Raw genomic sequence first — 7,065 nt, forward strand, 5'->3', positions numbered from 1 at the left:
CAGCTGCTCCCTGCACATCAGTGTCATTATCTGTGCAGTTGAAGCAAGCTTGGGACGCCCGTGAGACGCCCGGCTGGCAAGAGGGGGAAGAGCCTGAGGCCGGTGTTTCGAGACCCATACTTGGAAATGCCACACATCAGCACTGTTTACCATTCGTCGCCAGGACCTGAGTCACAGGAGACTCGGAAGGTGGCCGTGTGGCCCTCACCTCTGTTAGGATGCCAGAACCCGGGTTGCATACAGCAGGAACAGGGGCCGAGATAGCGGGAGCAAGGGCTCGGCCCTGCGCGTGCAGACTGTGAAACTAGCCATGGCGCCAGCAGCGTCGACGGTCACGTGCCTCCGGGGTCGCGGAGGCGGCTGGGGGGCGGGGGGCGGCGGTGCGCAGCCGGACGTCCACGCACAGTCTGCTGCGGGAGACCCAGGAGATAACCAGCGGGCCCCTCTGGGGAACGTTTTGGGGTCACCTAGTAAAGGGGGGATGCCCACGCTCCAGCAAGCGCGAATCCACCCATACAGACCAGCTCTAGAAACACTCGTCCCGGGGCGCCACGAGCTCTAGAAACACTCGTCCTGGGGCACCGGTGCCGGAAGGTCGTGGCCGAAGCCCGCCAGCGCCCGGGGTCCCATAACGGACGCGGCCCCCCGGCACCAGTGCGTGAGCTCGTTACACCCATCGGACGGGTCTCACACACAGGATGTCCAGTGAAAAAGGCGGAAGAAGACACACTGCGCTCTTCATGCCAAGTTTGAAAACGAGCAGCCCGATTCCGCGTGGGCGGCTGTGGGAGCCCAAGGCGGTGAGAAGGACCCGATGGGGCGGCGGGTCTCCGCGCTGGAGGCAGTGGGGGCGGGACTGAACCGGTGGCGGAGGGCACGGAGGGGGGTGGTCCGAGCAGGGCGTCTGTGGGAGGGGGAGTGGGGAGCGGACATTTTCATTTTTTTTTCAAGAGAATATTAAATCATTTATTGATTACACATGATAATGGATGATACACAAGCTTTAATCCCATCTACAGTTTTATCTGATACCATAATTCAATTTAGATATATTGCATAGGATGTGCCAACAATCATATTAATAACCAAATACACTCCAGGACTTTGCTTGGGTAATCTTTTAATGGTGAACTCCAGGGCACAACGCATTAACTGTCAGTTCAACTACACCAAGATTTGCGGAGGCAATGAGTTCTGTGCCCAACAGGTTGCAAATTTCAAATGGAACCTGGCATCGCCCTCAAGGAAATCTAACTCCACACTGTTGGGGTAGTGTACCAAGATGGCTTCTGAGTAGACTAACTTTACGCAGCACATTTTAAAAAAAAGACACATTTATTCAGCGTCATGATCAGACTATTACATTTAGCAATGGACAGCATGGGTGCAAAAAAAAAAAAAATCTACATTAAAACCCTTTGTTGGAATGCTTTACACCTTCCACAGAACAGAAACTAAAATAACCTGTTACATAATTAGTCACAAATACAGTCCTCAAGTTTTTTTGCCCATAAACATGAGCATTGTTTAAAACATGTCTTCTTTGTAGCCGCTAGGCCCTGCCACCACTGTGCTTGGCTGAGTTAACAAATCTCTTATAACCTGTAGCTTCTCTGTCACATCTCTGGCTCTCCTCTCCTGCTAAGCTTTGTTCCTGGTAGTAATTAAAACCTTCTGCCACTACCGTAGCTCCTGCTGCTGCTGGAACCACCATAGCCATGTTGGTGAATTATCGGCCTCCACCACCATAAGGGTCAGAGTTTCTGCCTCCAAAATTGCCTCCTTTCATGGGTCCAGAATTTGAGGATTGATTGTTGTAATTGCCAAAATCATTATAGCTTCCGCCACCTCCAAAGTTGCTTCCATCATTACCAAATCCGTTCTAGCTGTCCCCACTGCCACCATATCCACCACCACCTGATGGCCACCAAAGCCACTCGACCACTGAAGTTTCCCCGCGACCAAAGTTGTCATTCCCACCAAAACCACCTCCACAACCACCACCAAAGTTTCTAGAACCACTTCGACCTCTTTGGCCAGATGAAGCACGAGCCACCTCCTGCTTAGAGAGCACTTTCCTGACTTCATAGCCGTGGCCATGCACAGGATGGGATTTCTGAATGACAGTCTTGTCGACAGAGTCATGGTCATCCAATGTTACAAAACCAAAACCTCTCTTTTTACCATTACCTTGGTCAGTCATGATCTCAGTCACTTTGATTTCCCAGACTGTTCGAAATCATCTCTTAGATGACATTCGTCAGTGACTTCTTTAATGCCACCCACAAAAATCTTTCTCACAGCTAAGTGGGCACCAGGTCTTTGAGAATCTTCTCTCGACACAGCCCTGTTTGGTTCCACAATCTTCTGTCCACCCTGTGTGGATGCATTCATGGCTGCTTCCACCTCCTCCGCAGGGACATATGTCACAAGCCCAGAGCCTCTGGAGCACTTGGTGTTTGGATCTCTCATAGCCACACAGTCCGTAAGTGCTCCCCAGTGCTCAGAACGGCTCCTCACACCCTTATCGGTTGTTTCAAAGCTCAGACCTCCCGTGAAGAGCTTCTGCCGCTGTTCAGGCTCTTTGGGAGACTCTGATTTGGACATGATGGTGGTGGGAGGGTAGACTTGAACGATGCTTGCTCGGCGGCGTCCATGGACAGAAAGCTGGCATTTTCATTCCTGGAGAAAGAACTGGAAGACGCGGAGAGGGAGGAAGCTGGAAGTCAGCGGTGTTGGATTAGAAGTGAATGTGCCCCCGTGGACCCCACTCGGCCACATGCTCGGATGCTCTGGAGGGAAGAGTCGATGTGACGTGGTCCCCTGTGTGTTCGCCGGGCCCTGTTTAAGGGCTCAGATTGTCGGATTAGGACCCCCTACTCCCCTATGACCTCGTCCTTACTGATTACATCTGGAGACCCTGTCTCCACCTAAGGTCACATTTGGAAGTCTGGGGCGGGTGTGAGGGTTTAAACATATCTTCTGGGGGGACACAGTTCAGAGGGTTAATGGGGTTAACAATAGCCAGCTCTTGCCTTTTGAATGCAAAAGGAGGGCTCCTGGGGAAATGGCCGATTCCAGGATTTCCCCAGGATCAAGGTAAGTCTGACGTGATCTATCTGGGGACAGCGTCAGCTCCCACAGGCTAAGGGCCCAGGCTACCAGACTGCCCCCTGCCCCCGAAACCATTGCAAGTCCACAGGTGCCCCAGGCTACCTGCAGCTGCTGTGATATAGAGCAGGTTGGAGGGTCCCACCGCCCCCTTCCTCGGGCTGGATTAATCTGCTGGAGCAGCGCACAGACCTCAGAGAAACACGCAGGCTCACCATTTCATTAAAGGGTATCATAAGGGATGGATGCCAATGACCAGTGAAAAAATGTAGGGGATGTCCTGCCCCAGGGGACGGGGGTGTGTGTCACCCAGCTAGAAACTGCCCAGATCCCACACTACTGGGATATTGATGGGGGCTTCATCACCCACGCCTGATGGATCACTAAGTCAATTTCCAGACCTTGTCGCTTCTCGAGAGACTAGGGGGCAGGAGGGGCGAGCTGCCATCTCCAAGCTTGCTGTCATGGCTCAGCCCCCAGCAGGAGCGAGCCCACCCAGAGCCAGCCCAGTAGAAGGAAAGCTACTCATGCCCCCCAGGAGATGACGGGGGTTTCAAGAGCGCTGTGTCAGCAACTGGGGGCAGAGACCAACCAAAGCAAAAAAAAACCAAAACAAAACAAAAAAAAAAAACTGAAAAGAAAAAGCAGTTGTCCTTCTCCCCGCCACCCCATTTTCTGAGCTCCTCTAAGAGACCTTTCATTCTGTAGTTTGAATTTTGTTTTTTGTTTTGTTTTGTTTTTACCACGTATGTGAGGTTTCTTTTAAAATTCGAATATAGTACTATCTCCTGGTCAGGAACCAGCGAACAAGACGTCTCCTTGTATCTGCACTGACATGATTTAAAGCCTGGCTGCGGGTTCTGAGGCCAGGATTGCGCTGGTGGCCGGGGTCCCGCCGCATCAGGGCAGGAAGTCAGTGCTGCTAATGTTGATAATAATTTATGACCCCTGCCTTCTGGGCGGACTGAGGAAGAACGAGCAACAGCCACAAAGTAAGTGTTTGCTCGCATCGTAACATTCAGGCTTTTTTTTTTTTTTTTTGCACTGGGAAGTCTTTGGTGAGGGGCGGGAGGTGAATATGGCACATGAATATTTATAGGTTGTATTAGTCAGGGCTCTCCAGAGAAATAGAACCCACAGGATGTATGTGACTATGTAAATAAATATGCACATGTATTGAGAGAGAGAGATTTATTTTAAGGAATCAGCTCGTGCAACTGGAAGGCTTAGCAGGTCCCAGATCTGCAGGGAAGGGTGGCAGACTGGGGACCAGAGCAAGATTGCTGTTTCAGAAGGCTGCCGGCCACGGCCAGAGCAGTGCATAGAGGAGGCCAGCCTTCCTGGTCAGGCCTCCCTCTGATGGGACGAGTTTACCTTCTGTGTGCAGAGCTGTCTGCTTTCCTCAAAGTCTACAGACCTAGGTGCCCGGGGGCTCAGTTGGTGAAGTTTCTGCCTTCCGCTCAGATCATGATTGCAGTGCTCCGGGATAGAGACCCTGCTCAGCGGGGGAGCCTGCTTCTCCCTCTGCCTCTGTCCCCCACCCCCCATGCTCTGTCTCTCTCTCTCTCTCAAATAAATAAAACCTGGGGGGGAAAATCTACAGACATCTAGAAGCCACAGCAATATCTAGAATAGTGTTTGACCAACTACCTCTGTGCTGTGGTCTAGCCATGTTGGTCCATGATGCGCATCACAGAGATTCTGGATCAAAAGATGTGGTCCTTTTCTTTTTGTTTATTTATTTGAGAGAGAGAGAGAGAGACTAGGGGGAGGGGCAGAGGGAGAAGGAAAATCTCCAGCAGACCCCCTCGAGCCTCCCCCGAGACTCTCTGAGCAGAGAGCCGGATGCGGAGCTCGATCCCAGGACCCTGAGATCACAACCTGAGCCCAAGCAGATGCTTAACCGACTGAGCCAGTCAGGCATCCCATATCTGGGATTTCAGATTCTGTCCTCCCACCTTTCAGGTTGAGCCCAGTGTTGGGGTGAGGGTTCAGCGCACACTCTCCTCCTCTTTCTGCCCTGAGCCTTCCTGTCTTGGGAGAGAAGAGTCAAGCTGCACCCCATTTGCCAGAATCCTCCCCGTTCCCCACAGGGCCCTGACTTTGGAAGCCGACTTTTTCCTTCTGTGTTTGGAGAGTGTACCCCTTTCTCTGAGGCCGTAAATGTGGAATAACTACTTAGAAGAGTGAAGGAGGAAAGGGTGAGCGTTTAACAGGAAAAGTGGAGAAAAGCTGGATAATATTTCAAAATGTTATCCTTCTTTGCAAGTGAAGGGGTCCCCGTTACATCACAGCGGCCTAGCAGTTTGAGCCAAAGACAGCTGAGAGTTAACAGAGGCAGGAAGAGGCTTTGCCTGAACCCTCCCTTATCTGACTAAAAGTAGAGCTTCTGGGAGTGAGATCGCCATAAATCCCCTCTTTGGGGTGGCTTTGTTCCTGAAAAGGAGGTCAAGCATGAAACTATGATAAACCCTTTTCTGGAGGAGCTTCGTGGCCTTGAAGAAGACGGCATTGAAGGCATCATCACAAACCACTCTGTCTCCTGTTTTATTCCCCAAAAAGCCCATTCATCTTTCCTAAAGAAATCCATTGTTCTTCCCATAGAAGCTTTTAGCTCCCCACTCCCTTTCTCCTGCTAGTATGTGTGTGTATGTAATTTAATATAAGTTAATATAAAAAATATATATTTAATATATATAATATATATTATATATAATAATATAAATATATATTAAATATATATTAAATTTTATATTACTTATGTACATATAAATATATATTACATATATACATATATAAATATATATAAATTTTATATATGCCCCCGTCTTTGGTGATCGAGCCAAATTACTTTGTGAATTCCTGCATGCACACATGAATAAACTTTGTCTTTTGTCTTGCTAAGTTCGCTCTTGTCAGTTTAATTTACAGGCCCCCAATACCGCAACTAAGAGGGTGGAGGAAAGGTAATTTTTCCCCCCTCAACACAAGTAGTAATTTTAGAGTTTTAGGTAGAATTTAGGGACTCCAGCTTCCACAGAGGGATTCTAGTGTCAGACAACCCACCACAGGGAAGTGGCTTCTATCAACCCCCTTAAAGATTTTCACAGTAGGAACATGCTTGCTTGAAGCTGTGGAGGAAGAGTTACAAAGGAGGCCTGAGGTTTCGGGGAGCCACCTCAGTGCAGGTCTCAATCCTAGAAAAAGTGGTCGCTAGTGGGAAATGTTTGCAGGCATACCTGTATTTCCAGGAACCAAAGACAATACAGTATTATGTCTGCTTTTCCCAGTTTTTTCCTATGCTTGTCTACTTTTGCTTTCTACATAATCGGTCTCATGCTTGTCCTTACTGTTTTGCAACTTTAACTTATTTATTACTTAAATATAAGTTCATACTGTGAATATGAGCATTTTTTTTCAGACCACGAAACATTTTCAGACATCCTGAATTCTGATGGCTGCAGAGTATTACATCACACAGATGTCCCATGACTGTGGGTCATCGATCCCTGGTGCTAGGACAGTAGGGTTTCCTCTGCAAGGCTTTGTAGTGATACAGTGTTGCTTTGAACATCTCTGTATAGAAATGTTTGTGCGAGGACCCCGCTTCTTTCTTCTTCTTTTTAAAAAATTATTTATTTCAGAAAGAGAGCATAAGTGAGCGGAAGAGTAGTGGGAGAGGGAGAAGCAGCTCCCCACTGAGCAGGGAGCCCAACACGGGACTCGATCCCAGGACCCTGGAATCATGACCTGAGCCAAAGACAGATGTCTAGACCAGGCCACAGCGTTTCCATGTTCATCACCCAGAAAGCCTCCCGTGTCCCTCCCAGTCAATGCCTACCCACTCCCCAGCAATGGCCACTATGACCCGTCGCTGTTGAATATTCTCGCCTCTCTTTGAACTTCATATAAATAAAATCATCAATACTCACTCTCTGGCCCCTGGGCTTTTTG

At 49.2% G+C, this 7,065-nt stretch overlaps 1 long non-coding RNA gene across 1 annotated transcript; it reads left to right on the plus strand.

The window, feature by feature from the left end:
- The first annotated feature begins 516 nt into the window (after nt 1-516).
- LOC309852178 lies at nt 517-5,734 on the plus strand. The gene is made up of 3 exons (XR_014305124.1): nt 517-800; nt 1,690-4,103; nt 5,077-5,734. It is a non-coding gene; the product is annotated as an uncharacterized lncRNA (long non-coding RNA).
- Nucleotides 5,735-7,065: the final 1,331 nt, after the last annotated feature.

This window comes from Mustela nivalis (assembly GCF_964662115.1).
Source record: "Mustela nivalis genome assembly, chromosome: 17".
Lineage (NCBI taxonomy): Eukaryota > Metazoa > Chordata > Mammalia > Carnivora > Mustelidae > Mustela > Mustela nivalis.